At 34.1% G+C, this 21,198-nt stretch overlaps 1 protein-coding gene across 1 annotated transcript in view; it reads right to left on the reverse strand.

Annotated features, from left to right (window-relative positions):
• LOC101897522 (scavenger receptor class B member 1) overlaps positions 1–21,198 on the reverse strand; it is a 130,500-nt gene that overhangs the window by 56,208 nt on the left and 53,094 nt on the right. The window lies entirely within an intron of this gene.

Below are 21,198 nucleotides of genomic sequence, written 5' to 3' on the forward strand. Positions count from 1 at the left end.
AACTAATTTATTTTTTGATTTGGGACATTGAAATGTAACAACAATACTATTTGACAATGATTTCATTGCTGACATAAATATTTTTGTCAAATTGTGTGGAATTAATGTTCTTAGTGAAAGTGTGTGCACATTTGACCGGGCCGAGCCGAAAATATAATCCACCATTTGGAACAAATTTGGAAATTAAAAAAAAATATAGTAATAAAACTCGTTAAAAATGTTTTCAAAATCTTAAAAATACCGAACATAGCCGTTATATTGAGGTCTATATGAAGACGTGGACCTGCATAGGCAACTTTTGCTATAAGCCATTATAATATTCAGACACGAAACTTGAAATAATAATCCGGAAAATAATGTAGCTGAAATCATCAAATACCGTAAATAAGGATGCACGGTTACATATATGAAACTATACGAAGACCTCAAACTGCATTGCCAATTTTCTGTCACAGGTTGTAGAAGTTATTACGAACTCTTAAAACGAAAATTGAAACAACTCCGGTGAATAATGTCGCTAAAATCATCAAAATACCGAATATTGGGAGCTACAGTTATATGGAGGCTATATGAAGACGTGGCCCTGTACAGGCTGAGATGAAAAAACTGCGACCAACTTCAGACTGCTGTCATTTCTAAGCCACTCGTCCGACAGCTCTTAAAATTATTCCAGTGATATCTCATTATATTGTTTACAAGCGTACAAAAGCATTTTGGTGAGAATTTTCCAGAAAAGTTATTCGTGATGGAGTTCAAGCGTGATATTGTGATTTGCTTATATTTGGCTGGAAAACCACAAGTGGCTATCGTTAGAGCACTCCAGCATTTAAATGTGAATAAATCTTTTGTGTCTCATACCATCGCTCGTTACCGTGATACGGGTAGCGAAGCCCGACGTCAAGGAAGTGGACGGAAGAAAACAGCAACAATAGCAGAAATGGTTCGAAAAGTAAAAAAGCAACTTGATCGAAATACGCGTCGCAGTGGCCGAAAAATGGCTCGTGAGCTGAACATGGTGATGGTGTGGGCCGCCATAAAAGCCGATTGTCGCTCTCCGCTCGTATTAATCGACCGTAGCATCAGAATAAACCCGAATATTATCGCGAAACTATTCTGGAGGGTGTATTAAAGCCTTGGCACGCAAACATTTTGGCCGCAGACCTTGGACATTCCAACAGGACTCAGCGCCATCCAAGAATGGTTACAAAATGAGGTTGCTCGCTTCATTTCCAGGGCACAGTGGCCACCAAAATCATCGGATACCAATCCGTTGGACTATTGTGTCTAGAGTATTTTGGAAAGGCACTAAAAATAGGTGTCGATCACCTCAAGCAAGTTCTTCGCCTGGAATGGGCCAAAATACCACAGAGCAACATTTGGGCAGAGTATTATGGTTTCATTTGCCATTTGAAGGCCATAATTCGTGCCCAAGGTGACCAATTCGAACATATCTAAATTTATTCTAAAATTTGATGCTATTTCCGACATTTTTGCTTTATTTCAATAACATTAAAAAAATGTAAAAATTATGATGTTTGACTTTGTTGCAGTTTTTTATGTCACCCTGTATGCGCAATTTTTGTCATAGGCTGTAGTACCCATTACGAATTCTAAATACGAAATTTGAAACAACTCCGGTGAAAAATTGTCCCTAAAACTAAAATTGTACTGTTGTATGTGGGCTATACGATATTGTTGACCTATATGGAAATTTGTCTTGCAGGGGGTGAAGTGCTTACAAAGAACATCTAGTATGGATTATTAGACTATTCCATTGAAAAATGTAGCTAAAATCATCAAAATATCGAATATTGGGAGGTACCGTTACAATTTTATTGAAACCTTTGCCTATTATCATCAATATACTGAATATTTGGGAGTACCGTTACATGGGGGCTATACGATATCTTGGGCTGATATAGCCCATCTTCGAACTTGACCTCTCTTAATATACCCTCCATACTATGTATGGTGGAGGATATATGAATATACCTTTGTAATCTATTTCATCTTGTGAGTGTGTGTGATATCTCTTTGTCACTTGTGCACCCGGATAATGGCAATATGCCTGCCAATCTAAGACCCGGCGCAAAGATTAAATTCCTTTTTTTACAACTTCCATAAAAGTTCAAATTTTTCAACAATAATAAACAGTCAATGTATAGCAAACGGAATCCGGGACTAAGTTCAAACTTTGCCCGTCGAAATATTTATATATATAACTAAGGTGAGGTATGATTATTGAAATGAAAAATATCGGTGCACTCTTTCTAGAACTTCCCCCATGGACATACACAATTTTGAACATTCATAACTGGTAAATTTTCTTATTATCCCCAATCCCACCACAAGCTTTCGCCGAAAATAGATCGTGAGTCCTGCACAATAATTTGAAAAAAAAAATGTCTATCAAACATTAGAAAAACAAAGCATTTATGTTTTTGAACGTCATACGTATATTTGTTGAACTTAAAAATATGCTGGGTTAAAGACATATCTTATGTTTTTTTTTTTTTTGTATTAAGATCTCTCTATATCCTAAATGGCAAAATTTTTAAAAATAGTAAGTTGCAACCCTTTTTTTCGCAGCGACTGCGATGTTTGTTCCCGATGTTATATCCATCTACGTCTTTGCCTCCAAACTCACTTTTCTTTCCGACGAAAGCTTTTTCGAAATCTGAAATTGAGGAGGAATTTTGTTTGATGGAGAATAGACTTTAAAGCCTTGACGGTCGTATACTGAGGATATATAACTTTCGACAAATCGACAGATCCTATCAACCTTCCCTTTCATGAATTGCTAATCTCGCCACAGAGAAAAAAAATAAAATTCCGGATGTGAGATGTCAGTCAAATATTCCTTGTGACCCGTTGACATCTGTTGACATTTCAATTGAAACAGCTTGACTACTACTGTTCGCAAAAGGTGTTAACACGAATTTTGTTTTACACATCAAAAACGCATACACACACACACACCCATATACATAACAAACAATTGTATTTTTAATTCACGACTATTATTTGAGAACTTTGTGTGTATGGTGTTTGATCTTAACGACAACACTTTAGCTAAAGTTTATTTTTCGTTTCAAAATTTTAATAGCCCTTTTCATTTGAAGGTAAATATATTTATTTAACAATAATTTTATTGGACTTTGAATTGTGTACATAGAAGAACAATTTTGGTAAATATTGGAATCAGTTAGTAAAATGTATAAAATGAAATTGTAAAATCATCATGTAAAGTCAAATACACAAAGAAAAAGAAATATTTATTTATTATTCTCCCAGACATTGGGCAAACATCTTTGAAATAAATACAATTTGCTATTTAAAAATATTCAGGCCTAATCCCACTGTTGTTGTTTTTTTCTTTATAAAACAATATACATTGACTGGTGGAGAAAAATTGGAACAGCTAACAAAAGATTCGTCAATTCTCACTGGTTCTTATATTAAATAAATAATGGTTCTCAAATTTAATAAAGTAATAAAATGCTATGAAATCCTCCCTAAAGTAATAAAATACAATTGAAAATACGTCCACGTTTTGGAAGAGACCCCATATAACTGTGCTGTCAGATTTAAGGTGTTTTGGTTGTTTTAGTCATAAATTTGCTTTAAATTGGCAGTTTGTGTTCCCAGTATGTAGGCAACATCCTTCCATAGAAATGTCTATATAGGTCCAAATTTATTGTATAGTGGCCATTTGGAACTTTTTATGAATTGTGCCACATCCAAATTGTCTATACAGATCCACGTTTTCGTATATCCCCAGTATATTGGTATCTCCCAATATTCGGTATTTTGATAATTTTTGGTAATTATCTACAACTTGATACTTGGAATTTGTAATAGGCACAGCCTTCTTATTTAGATAATTTTCGTATTATCCCATATATATGTAACACATAATAATCGGAATTTAGTGACATTTTTTACGTTTTGCAAGATCCTAACAAAAGTATTGTTTTTTTGGTATTACCGTGAATTTTACGATTAGCGGATATTCTTATTGTTAACACATGTTTTTATGCCTTCCACCATAGTAGGGAGGGTATATTAAGTTTGTCACTCCGTTTGTAAAACCTCGAAATATACATTTTAGACCCCACAAAGTCTATATATTTTTGATCAGCATCAAATTCTTAGTCGATTTACCAATGTCCGGCCGTTTGTCCTTCTGTGGAAATCACCCTAGCTTCCGAACAAAATGAAGTAGGTTGATACAATTTTATTCAAATGTATATCATGTCTGCAGGACTTTTGGTATTGAAAATGGGCCATGTAGGTCCACGTTTTGGCATAGCCCCCATATAATGCCATCTCCATATTTTCGGTATTTTGGTGATTTAAGCGACATTATTTACTGGAAATGTTTCAAATTTGGTATTTGAAGTTCGTAAGACAGAAAAATGTCCTTGCCCGTTTTCGTAAAGCCCCATATAATGGTACCTCCCGATATTCGGTATTTTGATGATCTTAGCGATGAATAATCGGAATTGTTTCAAATTTGACATTTAAAGCTCGTAATGGATACTACAGTCTATGACAGAAAATGGTCTATTTAAGTCTAAGTCTTCGTATAGGACCCATATATCAGTACCTCCTTATATTTAGTATTTTGACGATTTTAGGTACGATATTCACCGAAATTTGACATTTCGCATTTTAAGTTCGTAATGGATGCTACAGCCTATGACAGAAAGTTGTCTATGCTGATCCAGGTCTTCATATAGCCCCGATATAACGGTACCTCCCTATATTCGGTATTTTGATGATTTAGCTACATTATTCCACGGATTATTTTTTCAGGTTTCGTATTTGAATATTTTAATGGCTTATGACAAAAGTTGCCAACGAAGGTCCACGTCTTCGTATAGACCCCAATATAACGGCTATATTCGGCATTTTTTAAGATTTTAACAACATTTTTAACGGATTTTATTTTTTGGAAAATTTTTAATTTTGTTCCAAATGGTGGAAGGTATTAAAAGTTCGACCCTGCCGAACTTTCTGCTTTTTTACTTGTTAATATTTACAACGCATTGCTTTGGAAAATGTATATGCGAATTTGTACAACCAATTCATTTTTTTGTTACTTTTTACCATTGTCCAACTTAATACACTGGAGAGGGGTGAGCATTTTTATTATGAAACCAGTAAAGAAAGTCTTAAAGTCGGGCGGGGCCAACTTTATGATACCCTACACCACTTTGCTAATTTAGTAGAGCTCCACATAACAATAAAAGTTTTTATGGGAGAATTCAATCATACACGTTATGATAATAATTATAATTTAAAGTTCAAAGGACTAAATATGCCGAAGCATATCTTATAAATTCGGAATTGAAAGGTAAATCGGACGAAGTTATATATGGGAGCTATATCAAAACTAAAACCACACTATTGTGTTTCTTTTTTCTAAAACAAATAGGGATAGAAAAAGATTCATCAATTCTCTTTGATTTTTATATTAAATAAATAATTATATAAAATGCCTTCTTAAACAAAACCACAAGTTGTTTTGTGAGAAACTATGTCAAATTCTATACTTTAAAATCTTGAAGTGTCACATGTATGACCCAATAGGAGCGAGATATTAAAAAGTGTGTAGGTTTTTAAAAGTCTGAAATTTCATATTCAGTTTTCTGTCACAGAAAATATTTTTGGGTCTTAATTTGTACTAAATTAGAGGGAGAATATCTGGAGTGTTTAAATTTAACATGTGACCACTTCTGGGGTGAAGGGGTAATAAACTGCAGTATGCGAGGGAATTTGTTCCACAAATTCAAACAAAAAAAAAATTTAAATCCTAAAAATACCGAATACACAAGTTATATTGGTGTTTATACGAAGATACGTGAACCTGCAGACAGAACGCAACTTTTGTCATAAGCCTTTGAAATATTCAAATACGAAACTTTAAAAAAAAATCTCGGTAATGATGTACCTAAAATCATCAATAGAGTGGAACCGTTATATCGGGGCTATACGAAGACCTGGACCTGCATAAACAATTTTCTTAAACAGACTGCAGTTCCCATTACGAACTCTTAATACGAAATTTGAAACAATTCCAGCGAATAATGTCGCTAAAATCATCAAAATACCAAATATTGGGAGGTACTGTTATATGGGGGATATACGATATCGTGGACCTATATAGACAATACTCTTTCAGGGGGTAAACTCTTTTGTGGATTTTCAGACAATTTTATTGAAAAATTTGCCTACAATCATCAAAATACCGAATATCGAATATATGGGGGCTATACAATATCGTACCCCAATATATCCCATGTTCGAACTTGGCCTGTCTGCAGACAAAAGACTGATCTGTGCAAAATTTTAAATCCTAACTTAATTAATTTTGACTCTAGCGTGATTACAACAGACGGAAGGACAAGGCAAAATCGTCTTAAAAATTTAAGCAGATCAAAAATATATAAAATTTGTTATGTCTAAAATAATGATTTCGATGAGTTACAAACGGAATGAAATTTTGTCAAGTAGACTACGGTTGATACAAGACAGGAGTGTACCAAAAATTACAAAATGTTTTACTATTGAATTCGTATTCGTACAATAATGTACCAAAATGTACTTGTTTGTACCCAATATACTTAAAGCGTAAATCAAGATAGTTTTTAAATTGGTCAGCGCTGGTATTTGAAAAAGCTTGGACTTTGAAAATCTTCACCAAATGAAAATAAATGATGTAGTTCTGAAGAGATTAGGGAAAGCCATGAAGGTCGCTTTTCATGCAATTTAGTATTATAAGGGCATAAACATGTCTTAAAAGTAATAAATATGACACCATCTAGTCAATTGAGAATACGTAGTATCAAGGGTATATTAAGTTCGTCAAACCGGAGTAAACATTTCAGACCCCACAAAGTACATATACCCTTGATTTCCATAAGAGTTTAGTCATGTCTGTCCGTCAGCGAAAATCGCTTTAAGAGAGACCCCATATAACTGAACTGCCAGATTTAGGCACCGAATAGGCATCGCCATCTCAGATAGATAATTTTCGTATGATCTCTTAATTATGTAACACATAATGTTCGGAATTTTAGCGACATTTTTCATCGGGATATCTTTACATTTTGCAAGTTCCTAGCAACAGGCAAATATTTTGCCATTTTTCGACATTTTCGTAATCCTCTGAAATATAAGATTCACCACATTATATTTATTAATTAATGGTACATAAATAATGAGTCATCATTACAAAATATTATTGGCATTTTCAATCAGCATATCCCACAAAACACATATAATTTGCTTACCTTCCGCCGACGTCAATCCCAGCCAGGTGATTTAAATTAGATGTGTTTAATTACAAATTTGATCACATTTTGAGAAACAATTTTCGTTTTTGAAATGTCTTTATCGACATTTTAATATTTGTTTTCAATAAATTTCAAAACAATTTTCCCCGAATTTATATGTAAATGTGAATAAGTATATCATTTACATATTTATATAATTTGCATTAGTTTAAAATACAAATTAATAAAAGTATACAATAAATCCAACAGGGTAAACTCTTTAACGATAAAAAGGTTCGACTCGAACATGCGATACCCTGCTATACTCTGTATTTTTATGTACTTCAAATATATTATTCTTAATGAGAATTTCATTTTCTGAGAATTGCCAAATATTTAGATGATATGAAAGTCAAGTAGATGTTATGGAAATTGGACAAATTTGAGGGGGTTTAGAAGTTTGTGAAACGGAAAAAAATCACTTTATGTTTTTATTTGAATCATTATTGGAAAGCTATCCCACATAGGATAGTATGGATCTTCCTATCCCGGCGAGCTGAGTCCATCTAGCTATGTATGTCTGTCTGTCCATGTTAATTTGTAATCACTCTATAGGTCGCAATTATGGCCCGATCTTCACGCAATTTAGAATGGAGGTGGGGCTAGGGCCAGAAGCCTATTGCTTTTGGAGATGATCGCATAACATTTAGGGGTTGATATGGACCAAAAACATAAAAAAATTGCTGATCACACAATTGAAGCCAATCCACACGTCCGAGAAGAGAGTTAAAGACAGGGAAGAATCTAGCATTTTCGATGGCCACTGGATTATATTTAGCTATAAAATGGATCACAACAGCCAACAGTACTACGGAGTGCGTAAATATTGGCAAATGTCCCAGGTCAAAATGCTTAGAGTAATATCTGGTAGTGCTCTGTGACATAAAGGGGCTTCTAACATATTGTAGTGTTATAGGTTATCACATAATCGGCCCCGCACCCTTTGCTTTCTTTTTTTAATAAAAGTTATTAATAATTTTTGGAATGTTGGATGATATATGTATATGGATTAAAATATTGTGTTTTTGCTCTTATATTCGCCAAGAATGTTGCCAAATAATATTCAAACCCGTAATACTCAGTAGCACAGTGTAGGGTATGAAGTCAAAATGTACATACATATAAACAGATTTTTTTAGCACGTGCCGCAGATGAACCCATAAAAAGTTCATTATTTTGGGGTCGTTGTAATGTGAAAAAAAGAAATATTGTGGTTTGTTTCCTCGATATAAATCTTTTCCTTTTAATTTACATATATTTTCTCAACATATATATTAAATATTTTATATTATAATCCGTAAAACGTGCTTATTTGCAGACTGCCAATAAGCTGGTAGATTGAGTCAATAAACTTTCTTTTAAGATATATATAAATACCCATTATATCTTGCTACAGAACCTGGAAACATCTGTTAGTTTTGAAAATTTGTATATATTTTTTAATATGGCAATTATGCATTCGGTTGTCTGGTGGGTACGATAATTTTCGAAAGGGATTATCTGATTTATTCCCAACTTTCCACAACGACATATTTTAATGACACTTGAGTCGCATAAGTTCGAACTATTTGTTTAAGCACCTTCTACACAGGAGGATAAATTTAGCATATAGAAAACGAAGGGAGTATTCGACAAGCTTAAGTAGGAAAAATATCAATGATAACTCGTAACTCTCAAAGAATACCATTTTTTATTGTAAATATATCCTGAAATTGACAAATAAGTAAGAAAACAAAGTATTACATAATTTTCTTCTAACCTTGCTCTTGTCAATATTTCCTTCAATATTAAATTTGTTAAAATGGAATGGCAGATTAAGTTCGTAATTGACCATGTAGGCCCACGTTTTCATATAGCCCCCATATAACGGTACCTCCCGATATTCGGTATTTTGATCATTTTAGTTTCATTATTCACCGGAATTGTTTAAAATTTGGTGTTTGAAGTGAAATGGATACTACAGCCTAAGACAGAAAATTGTCTATGCAGATCAACATCCTCGTATAGCCCCTATATACCGGTACCTACCGATATTCGGTATTTTGATGATTTTAGCGTCATTATTCACCGGAATTGTATCAAATTACGTATATAGAGTTCGTAATGGGAACTACAGTCTGTGACAGAAAATTGTCTATGCAGGTCCAGGTCTTCTTGCCAGTACTTCCCTATATTCGGTATTTTGACAATTTTAGATAAAATACCCACCGAAATTGTTTGAGATGTCGTATTTGAAGTTCGTAATGGATGCTACAACCTGTAACAGAAAAATTGTCTATGTTGGTCCAGGTTTTCACACAGCTCCGATATAACTGTACCTCCCTGTATACGATATTTTCATGATTTTAGCTTTATATTCACCGTTTATTTCAAGTTTCGAATATGAATATGGTAATAACTTATGACAAACAAAGCCTATGTAGGTCCACGTCGTATAGACCCCAATATATCGGCTATATTCATTAATTTAAAATTTTAAGGATTTTTTAAGGTTTTTTTTCAAAATTTCCAAATTCTTTACAAATAGTGGAGGCCGAACTTACTGCTTTTTAACTTGTTAAACTTTTGTTAAGAACCTTCCGACTAAACTTCGTGAAATTTTTAAGAAATTGCTTTCGACGACCTCCTGATCAGTTTTTAAAGAAACTTAGTGGAATTCTTAAATATTCTTTCGGGAACCCCCATATCAAATATCATGGATTTTTTAGACATTTTTTCAAGGACTTCCTGCACAATTTTCATGGATTTAAAAAAAATCGTCCAGGACCTCTGTGCTTTTCAAATTGTTTTTACTTGTCCTATTTCTAAAACAGTTTTTCAGGACCAACTATTCAATCTCAATGGATTTTGAAAACATTTGTTGCTCTGGCCTCTAGATCGAACTTCGTAAATTTGAAAATCTTCGGGTATTTTTAAGAATATTTTCTTGATGGACCTCTTAATCCTCAAGCATTTTGTAAAACACAATTTGTTCATGGACGTCCTGGTCAAATTTTGCGGGCTATTTTTTTTTATAGAAAATCAGGATCCTCTGAACAAACTTCCTTAATTTTCAAGGACCCCTGAGCAAACTTATTAGATATTTTCGTCCTTGTCAAAATTTGCGGGCTATTTTTTATAAAAAATCAAGATCTACTGATCAAGCTTCCTTAATTTTTCCCCCTGAGAAAACTTATTGGTTATTTTCGATTTATTATTATTTTATTCTTCTTCAAGGTCCTTTTAATCCACGATTTATTCAGGATTTATAAGAATTTTTTGTAAAGGACGTCAAGGTGAAACTTTGCGGACTGTTTCAAAAAATCAGGATATTCTGTTCAATCTTCCTTAATTTTCAAGGACCTTCTGAGCAAACTTATTGGATATTTTCGAATTTTTATTATCAAACTTTATGCATTTTTTAAGATTAGTGTTTCAAGTCCTCCTGATCAAACTTCGTGGATTTTTCAAAGAATTTTTTCTCAAGGACATCTAGATCAAGTGTCGTAGATTTCTAAACAATTTTTCCAATAAAATCTCCTTTTAAAACTTCGAGAATTTTTTAAGAAAACTATGGTTTTCCCGAACAAACTTTACGGATTTTTATAAGAATACATGTTTGAAAATCTCCTGATCAAACAAGGTGGATTTATGCAGAAACATTTTCATGATTGAATTTCTGTAATTTTTTGAAAATTTTTTTTCAAGGACATCTTGGATTTGAAAAAAAAATGTGAAAGGACCTCCTTATTTTATTTCGTGAATATTTAATTAACTTCAGATCAAAAAGAGATTTTGTTCGAGGATCTTCTGATTAAACATTCAATTAAGAAATTGAACTTCGTGATTTTTTCAAGAAATATTTTCAAGGACTCTTCATCCACTTCGTGAATATATATCAACATTTTTTCAAGAAACTTTGCGATCGAACATTGTGGATTTTTAAAACATATTTCCAGTATTATTTAAAACAGTATATCATTATCAAACTTCGTTGATTTAAATAAAATCCTCCTGATGAAGTGTCATATATTTGAAACATTTTCAAAATACCACCTAATCAAACCTCGTAATTTTTTTTGACAAACTTCGTGGATTTTTTAAGAATGTGTACAAAATCAAAAAATATTAAAATATTAAATGTTTTAGAAGAATTTCTGATAAAATATTTCGAAATATTAAAGCCAGTTCAATGCCTTTTATCCTCACAAAATATTGCAAACCATGCCCCTTTAGGACGTATACTGTTTCTACATATGTATTTATGTAAAATCTGAGGATATACGGTTGCTGACAAACCATCTGATGTTTTCTAATTGGTTTTGACATTTATTGACAGAATAGCTTACTTTTTACCACCCAAGAAGGTAAATTTTTGATTTCTAATTAGCATCCATCTAAATAAGTGTCAAATGAAAACTATTAGCCATTTACGATTTCCATACAACTAATATTCATATTGAACTGATCCGGTGCCATAATTATATCTATTAACACCCAATAATCAATAAATAGATTCAATTTCACAGCTTTTTACTATTAGTAAAGATAAAATCAATAGACTATGGGCTATGATTAAAGATAGTGGCTCGTTGCGATTCACTAAACTATTCATAATTAATAATTCATTTAAAGAAATTAACGGGCGAATGTGAAACGGTGTCGCTGTAAATCGCTGGCAGTGGCATCATTCCGGGGCGTTAACAAGATTGCCGATAAATTACAGCATCTAATCGTTTATTAGCGGTTGGCGTTTTAGTTTGTTTGTTAAGCTATATTTCAGAATCAATTGAGGTAGGAGAAAATTTACATTTCGTAGATTTATGACTGCAACCTGGGAATTTGAAAAGTTACGAGTTAAGAGTTATGACTGCCTGGTTGGCTACTAATGATTTATGCAAATATAGAAGCATTTGTGTGGTTGCGGTTTTTCGTTTCAAATCTTTATTGACTCTATTCCGGGTGTATCCCAACAATTTACAAGTGGACCATAAATATTAGCACTTTGTGGAAGGAATTTATTGCGGGAAATTCCAAGTGATGGCTGTAATCATTTCTAAAGCTAATAAGGGATTTATATTAAGATATACAAAAGGTAACCAGTAAGGATAGGTCAAAGGACGTGCGGAGCCAACAATACAGGGTGAGATGAAAAAACTGCAACCAAATTCAGACTTTTGGCATTTCTAAACCACTCGTCCAACAGCTGTTAAAATTATTCCAGTGACAGCTCATTATATTGTCAACAAGCGTACAAAAGCATTTTGTGAGAATTTTCCAGAAAAAAAGTTATTCGTGATGGAATTGATTTCTTTATATTTGGGTGGAAAAACACAAGTGGCTATGGTTAGAGCACTTCAGTATTTAAATGTGAACCTTGGGCATTCCAACAGGACTCAGCACGCACAACCCATGAATGGTTACAAAGCGCACAATGGCCACCAAACTCTCTGGATACCAATCCGTTGGAAAGCAAGGTTGGCACTAAGAAATACTCAAATGCCGATCACCTCAAGCAAGCGCTTCGCCGGGAATGAGCAAAAATACCGCAGAGCAACATTCGGGCAGCGTGTGTGTCATTGACCGTTTGAAGGGCATAATTCGTGCCAAAAGTGACCAATTCGAATAAATCTAAACTTATTCTAAAATTTGATACTATTTCCAACATTTTTTTGCTTTCATTCTATAAAATTAATTTATTATCCGATTATTATTATTATTATTATTATTATTATTATTATTATTATTATTATTATTATTATTATTATTATTATTATTATTATTATTATTATTATTATTATTATTATTATTATTATTATTATTATTATTATTATTATTATTATTATTATTATTATTATTATTATTATTATTATTATTATTATTATTATTATTGTTATTATTATTGTTATTATTATTATTATTATTATTATTATTATTATTATTATTATTATTATTATTATTATTATTATTATTATTATTATTAGTCTATAAGACCTGAATTTTGGCACAACCAAAGACCGAATTCAGTCTAGAAGTAAATACATCAATCTTGGTGAAAATCGGTTCAGATGTAGCTATAGCTCCCATATACTTTTGCTTAATTTCCTTACATTCGTAATATGCATTAGACAACAATGGTATTCCGTAAAAGATATCTTATAAGGCTCTTCAATACCTTTGTCAAATTTTATCGGCTCAGATTTATCCTTATCCGATTTTATATATATCCTTAATCCGATTTCAGGATTATTGTGCAAATAATGGCTAATATCAGCCCAAATGGCGTGAATTTTGATTCTTCCCACAGATTTCGGCCTAAAAGCAAGTCCCTCACATGCGTAATATGCACTCTACAATAATGATATTTACTACCGGGCATCAGATACAGCTCGAAAACATATCTGGCAAATTTTATAGGGATTGGTTCAGATTTGTTTATAGATTCGATACACATCTTCATCCGATTTTATGGTTTTTTAATATCAGCCCAATTCGAATAGATTTTTTCATATGCAACCGAATTTTACCATTTGGTGAAACTCGGTCCCGTATCTATTGCTCCAATATTTTTTTTTTGTATATTTCGAAGTCATATCATGCACAATAGCAATGTTATTTGGTCCATAGTTGGTATGATCTACTTCACATAAATTCCCAATATAAACTTTTTCATTACGGGAGATCTACTAAATACATATAGTGGTGTAGGGTATATTGCATCAAGCCCGACTTTGACCTTTCCTTACTTTTTTTATTTTTACCAAAATAATTCTCGTTTTTTTTTTTCTTTTTTTTTCAGTGATATTGTAGAAGGAATCCTAATCCACAGACCACATACAGGTTCTGCTTTTATGAAAATATCCATTGCTCTATTGGAAATTTATTGACATCTGTCTCAGATATACGTTATCCACAGCATATAGCGTTTATAAGTGAATTGCAAAATTCAAACTAATTTCCATATTATAATGTCAACAATTAAATACATAGCGTATTCCCATACCACAGAAACATGTGGCATTTGCCCACATCAATCTTAAATCTCTATATTAGCTTACTTCGCATACATTTTTTAATTTGTGAAAATACATCTTTTAATTAAACAATGTGCCTTTTATATTCTGCGTCAACTAGGTGTAATATTTAGTCAATAAAAAGTAAATATTTCTTTAAATATTTGAATTTTCACCTTCGTTTGCTAGAAATCACACATTGGGATTTTCCCATAGAAATTTTCAAATAAAATGCTATGTAAATATTTAATTTGAATATTAACAGTTACACGACTTTTGTTTGAAAAAAAATATAAAAATAACATTTTCAGTCGAATCATTTATGTAAACAGATGACTCTATAAAATATCGATACAGTCAGATATTAGAAAAATTACTATTTTTATTATTTCATCATTTCTTTGGGAAATAAGTGTGGGATTTCCTCAGTTAAAACGAAAGACTTAAGACACAAACGTGAATTTGGAAGAAAAACTCTAGACAAATTTTTAATTTCATTTTTGTGAAAAAAACAAGTGTTTTACGTTTGTGTAAGTCTTTCATTTTAATAGAGGAAATCCCACACTTTTTTTGTCAAATTACAGGGTATGATAAAAAACTCCAACAAAGTCAAACGCCATCATTTTTACATTTATTTGAAATTTTATTCCATAAAACCAAAAAATGTCGGAAATAGCATCAAATTTTAGAATAAGTTTAGATTTGTTCGAATTGGTCACCTTTGGCACGAATTGGGGCCTTCAAACGGCCAATGAAACTGTCACACGCTGCCCGAATGTTGCTTTGCGGTATTTTGGCCCATTCCCGGCGAAGCGTTTGCTTAAGGTTATCAACACTTTGGTATTTTTTAGTGAACCGTGCTTTTCAAAATACTCCAGACACAATAGTCCAACGAATTGGTATCCGGATATTTTGGTGGCCATTGTGCGCTGGAAAGCAACCTCATTTTGTAAACATTCTTCGGTGGCGCGAGGACACGTAGACATTATACACCGGAATTGTTTCAAATTTGGTATTTGAAGTTCGAAATGGATACTACAGCATAAGACAAAAAATTGTCCGTGCAGCTCCACGTCTTCGTATAGCCCTCATATAACGGTACCTCTTTATATTCGGTATTTTGATGATTTTAGCGACATTATTCATCGGAATTGTTTCAAATTTGATATTTTATGTTCTTAATGGATACTGCCACCTAAGGCAGAAAATTGTCTGTGTAGGTCCACATTTTGGAGTAGCCCCCGTATAATAGTACCTTCCTATATATATGATTTTAGTCACATTATTCACCTATTTTTTTCAAGTTTCGCATTTGAATATTTTAACGGTTTATGACAAAAGTTGCCTATGCAGGTCCACGTCGTCGTTTAAACCCTAATATGACAGCTACATTTCCTATTTTAAAGATTTTACAGAATTTTTAACGAATGTTATTTTTTTGGAAATTGCCAAATTCGTTCCAAATGGTGGAGGGTATTCAAAGTTTTTTACATATTGGAATTTCAAAGACTTTACCCCGAGCTCATTTTTCAATTTTTGCCGAATGGTATATTGCGATATGTTCAGATCACGAGCCATTTTTCGGCCACTGCGACGCGGGTTTCGACCAAGTCGCTTCTTTACTTTTCGAACTGTTGTTTTTGCTTTCGTTGCTTTTTATTTCGTCCATTTCCTTGACGTCGGGCTACGCTATCAGTATCATGGTAACAAGCGATGGTACGAGACACAAAAGATTTATTCACATTTAAATGCTGGAGTGTTCTAACGATAGCCACTTGTAGTTTTCCAGCCAAATAAAAAGAAATCACACTATCACGCTTGAATTCCATCACGAATAAATTTTTTTCTGGAAAATCCACACCAAAATGCTTTTATACGCTTGTAAACAATATAATGAGCTGTCACTGTAATAATTTTTACAGCTGTCGGACGAGTGGCTTAGAAATGGCCGATGGCCAAACAAAGTAGTAGGCTTCTGACTAGCCCTCTACTCTAGGTCCATGCTAAATTCAGCGTCGATTGGTCTATAATTGCAACCTTTAGAGTAATTGCAAAATCAGGAGATTTTTCTGAAATTAGTGCATGTCAACCCCTAAATGTTGTGCGATCATTTCCAACAGTAGGCTACTATTTTGACCCTAACCCCACCTACATTTTCAATTTCGTGAGGATCGGGCCATAATTGCGACCTGTAGCTTGTTTACAAATTAACATGGACAGACGGACGGAAATCGACTCAGCTCGGCGAGATAGGAAGATCCATATATAGTTTCCTATGTGTCAAGGTGTTACATACTTTTTGGCCCAATCAAACTTATAATACACCAACTCAAATTCTCTAATAGCAGCAGAAATGCTATTCAACTGCAAAAGAATTCGAAGGACAAACTCTTCGTGTATGCGGACTAAATTTGGCATGTTCGTCGTGGTCAGCTGTTCCTGGCATGTGAGCGATTTGTTTGTCTAACATATTTCAATAAATACGCTTTTGAAATTCTCGAATTTGTTTCTTTTTTTTACACAACAAAATCTTCATATATAATATTTTGAATGCATATAAAATCAAAAGGGGAGGCGAAGCGGACCGTGTTCAGCTAAACATACATGTAATATCTTTTAAATAAGTATTTTACCCCTTGGTAACCAAAATATTTTTCATGGTAATAAGTAAACGTAGTTTTAATAATTCTAATTATGTTGAGATCTTCACATTTTCTAGTTCCTGAGAGAAATCACGTAAAATTGAAATTATTTCAAAATTAGATGGATGACCTTGTGAGCGTGGTACGTTTGCCAGAAATAATTGAAAGAACCTGACCAATTGTTCCTTAGCATTTATCTTAGTACTGGCATCATTTTTTTTTTTTTGTTTCAAAGATGATTTCAATGTCAAACTTTAAGAACGTACGTGATTTTTGGAAATAATTTCAAAGGGAACATTTTGACAGACCGCAAAAAATTTTGGATTTTTTGGCGGTTCTTCTTCTTTTGCTGTTGAAATAATCTCCAACTACCTACACAGGTATCTCCCCTAACAAAATTATGCCTTATCTTGGATCTTGGTTGGCGTTCGACAAACTTGCTGTCGGTTACGCGTTTGCTTGCAATTTTTGTTGGTTGGTAACATTTTACACGCTCCGTTTGTTGGCAATTTACTAATTTACTTGACACTCGTTGACATTACTCAAAAGCTATACGACGTCGTAAATACCTGAGCATAAAATACATACATATGTATATAGTTTGTATGCATGATAATGGCTGAGTATGATGTTCGTTATTACATTCGATGTTGGTTAATAAATATTTCTTGATACCTGGCACAGCTTGGCTGACTGAATCACACAGGTACTTGAGAAGACATTTTTTTTTAAACATTTATGTGATGTATTAATTAATTTAATAGAGTTTTTAATATTTCTTAAAATTGTCATTAATAATTACATATGCCTTTAGTTATATTTAAATTGAAATTATAATACTTTAATTAGCCATTATCACTCCGGAAATTCTAAAAGTATCCGATATTAGAATATACAATTTTAATGAAAATGAAATATGGTTTTCTTAAAAAACAAAAAAAAAAAACAAAATTCCAGAGGGGCTTCTGTTAAAAATAATCCCAACACAAATCCATCCGAGCGACCTTTGCCTTCGCCAGAATGAAATCATGATATTGGTAGCGATCAGCAATTGTTAAAAAGCTTTCAGTTTCGCAAAAAATACTCTCCGTTCTAGAGAGTAATGCGAAGTTAAGCCAATGGCAGAGCACTCCAAACGTAAGCATTAAGAATCCACAATTTTTGAAAAATAAAAATTATTGGTCGGGATGTTATATTTTATACCCTACAATGTGTTTGGGGTATTATAAGTTTGATTGGGCCAAAATTTATGTAACACCTCGAAATATTGGTACCTTGCCGAGCTGAGTCGATCTAGCTATGTATGTCCGTCCGTCCGTCTCTCCATCTGTGTATGTTAATTTGTAATCACGCTACAGGTCGCAATTATGGCCCGATCTTCACGAAATTGAAAATGGGGTGGGGTAGGGTAGGGTGAGAATAGAAGGATACAGGGTGAAAGTCAAACGCCATAATTTTTACTTTTTTTAATTTAATTGAATGAAATCAAAAATTTCGAAAATATCATCAAATTTTAGAATAAGTTTAGATTTGTTCGAATTGGTCACCTTTGGTACGAATTATGGCCTTCTAACGGCCAATGAAACCGTCACACGCTGCCCGAATGTTGCTCTGCGATATGTTGGAACATTCCCGGCGAGCCGCTTGTTTGAGGTGATCGACAATTTGGTATTTTTTAGTGCCAACCTTGCTTTCCAAAATACTCCAGACACAACGGATTGGTATCTGGAGATTTTGGTGGCAATTGTGCGCTGGGAATGAAGCGAGGAACCACATTTTGTAACCATTCATGGGTGGCATGCTGAGTGTGATGGTGCTGAGTTCTGTTGGAATGCGCAAGGTCTTCGGCCAAAATGTTTGCGTGCCCGAGGCTTTTATACACCCCTAGAATATTTTCGCAATTATTTCGCAATATCGGCTGTTAGTCGGCCCACACCATCGCCATGGCCGACGCTTGAGTTCTGGTGGCCAACCGAAGGTGCACATTGTCAGCTGACCTCTTTGGCATATAAATACGACCATTTTGTTTGTTTACAAACTACTGAACAACGAATGTTTTCTCATCGGAGCGGAGAAATCGAAATTCGGCATTTCACCACTTTCGGCCAATCGAAGCAACTCCTTAGCTCTCTTGAGTCTATTTTCTTTCTGTTGCGGTATAAGTTCTTGCACTTTTTGGAATTTCAGTGGCTTACCACGAGCTCATTTTTTCTATATTTGTCAAATGGAATATTGCCATATGTTCAGCTCACGAGTCATTTTTTCGGCCACTGCGACGCGGGGTTCGATGAAGTAGCTTCTTTACCCTTTCGAACCATTTCTGCTGATGTTGCTGTTTTCTTCCGTCCACTACCTCCGTCGGGCTACGCTACCAGTATCACGTAGTCGGTAACGAGCTATTGTACAAGACATAAAAGGTTTTCTCACATTTGAATGCTGGAGTGCTCTAACGATAGCCACTTGTGTTTTTCCAGCCAAATATAAAGAAATCACATTATCACGCTTGAATCCCATCACGAATAAGTTTTTTTTTTCTGGAATATTTTCACAAAAATGCTTTTGTACGCTTGCAAACAATATAATGAGCTGTGACTGGAATAATTTTAATAGCTGTCGGACGAGTGGCTTAGAAATGACAACAGTCTGAATTTGGTTGCAGTTTTTTCAGCTTACCCTGTATATCATGTTAACAACAGCGCTTGTGTTAGTAAAAATATTTGTATGTGTGAATTTTGAGGAGAGTTGGAAGCTTATTTCGCTTTTTTTGAGGGTTTTGTTTTTCAAAATCTTAAACCCTATGTGAGAGAGATACAGAAGAAATCGTCCGATCACTTCCAGGGGTAGGAACCAGAAGGATTGGACCGATATATCCCATTTTCACAGCAGGTTTTTGAGTTAGTAGAAATAATTGGATGTGTGAAATATCAAGAGAAACGGATGCTTATTTCGGATTTTATAATTTAAATTTATAATTTAAATATTCAAATTTTTGACCCTTTGTGGGGGAGGTTAGGTTAGGTTAAAGGACGCGCAGTTATCATATGGCAACCGATCCACTCGGAGACCTATAGGTCCATTGTATTCATCCTAGAAGAATAATATGAAAAAAGGAAGGAGTGGTTGGTAGAAGAGGGTGAAGATAAGAGATAGGGTTTTAGAGTGTGATCAACGGCTGAGGAATTTGCCGTGTCGTCTTTAGCCACTTGAATCTTCTGGCTAATTGAAGGAAGACAGATCATGTGACGCTAGTTCTCCCACCAGCCTGTGTCTAACATTAATAAGTGCTGGGCTGTTGCAGAGCAAGTGTTCGACTGTCTCGATTTCTTCTTCATCTTGACAGACAGTAGTCAATGTCCCATTTCGGGGTCATTGCCCCTTACCTTACAGTGACCTGTGATGATACCCACCATACGTTTTAGATCAGGTTTCGACAATGACAGAAGCGACTTTGTTCTCTTCTCTGAGAGTGTGCGCCAGATTCTTTTGAAGATGGTGCAACCCATTTCATCCAGCCGTTTTTGTTGGATTCTCTCGGAGTAATGTCTGTGAATGACCTGTAGGAAGTGGCACAGTGGTGGTTTAACCGAGTTATCTACTTCAATTGTAATTGATTCGGATCCTAGTCTGACCAATTCGTCTGCAGTCTCGTTACCTGGGATGTTATAATGACCAGGAACCTAACAGAGCTTGATGGACAACCCAGTGTTTTCCAAGGCTTTCCTGCAGTTCAAAACAGCCCTAGACTTAATTGTAAAGGAATTTAAGGCCCTCAGTGCAGCTTGACTATCGACATATATAGTCACCGGACCGCTGACCTCAGTATTCCTCGTGACCAGCAGGTCTGTGGCCTGAAATACGCTACAGTTGTTTCCAAGCTTGTAGGATTCACAAACATTAAGGGTATCACAGGACACACGAGCTCCCATTCCACACTCCAACTTTGAACCGCCGGTATAAACAGCTATACCGCGGAAAGGTGGGGAAAGTACCAGAATGAATGAACCGATATTGCCCATCTCCGATCTCGATCTAAGTTTGATAATAATATTACGATGTACGAAGTTTTTGTCCTGAAACAGATTTGGTCCAAAGGACCTGGTATCTAAAACCCTTACTTCGATAAGGCACGTTTTTGCCGGGTATAAAAACGAACATTTTCTAATGATACGATTTATTTCTCAGTTTTAATGGATTTCGATCATTGTTGATTTTAATTCCATTTGT

This window comes from Musca domestica, unplaced genomic scaffold, assembly GCF_030504385.1.
Source record: "Musca domestica strain aabys unplaced genomic scaffold, Musca_domestica.polishedcontigs.V.1.1 29, whole genome shotgun sequence".
In the NCBI taxonomy this organism is placed as follows: domain Eukaryota; kingdom Metazoa; phylum Arthropoda; class Insecta; order Diptera; family Muscidae; genus Musca; species Musca domestica.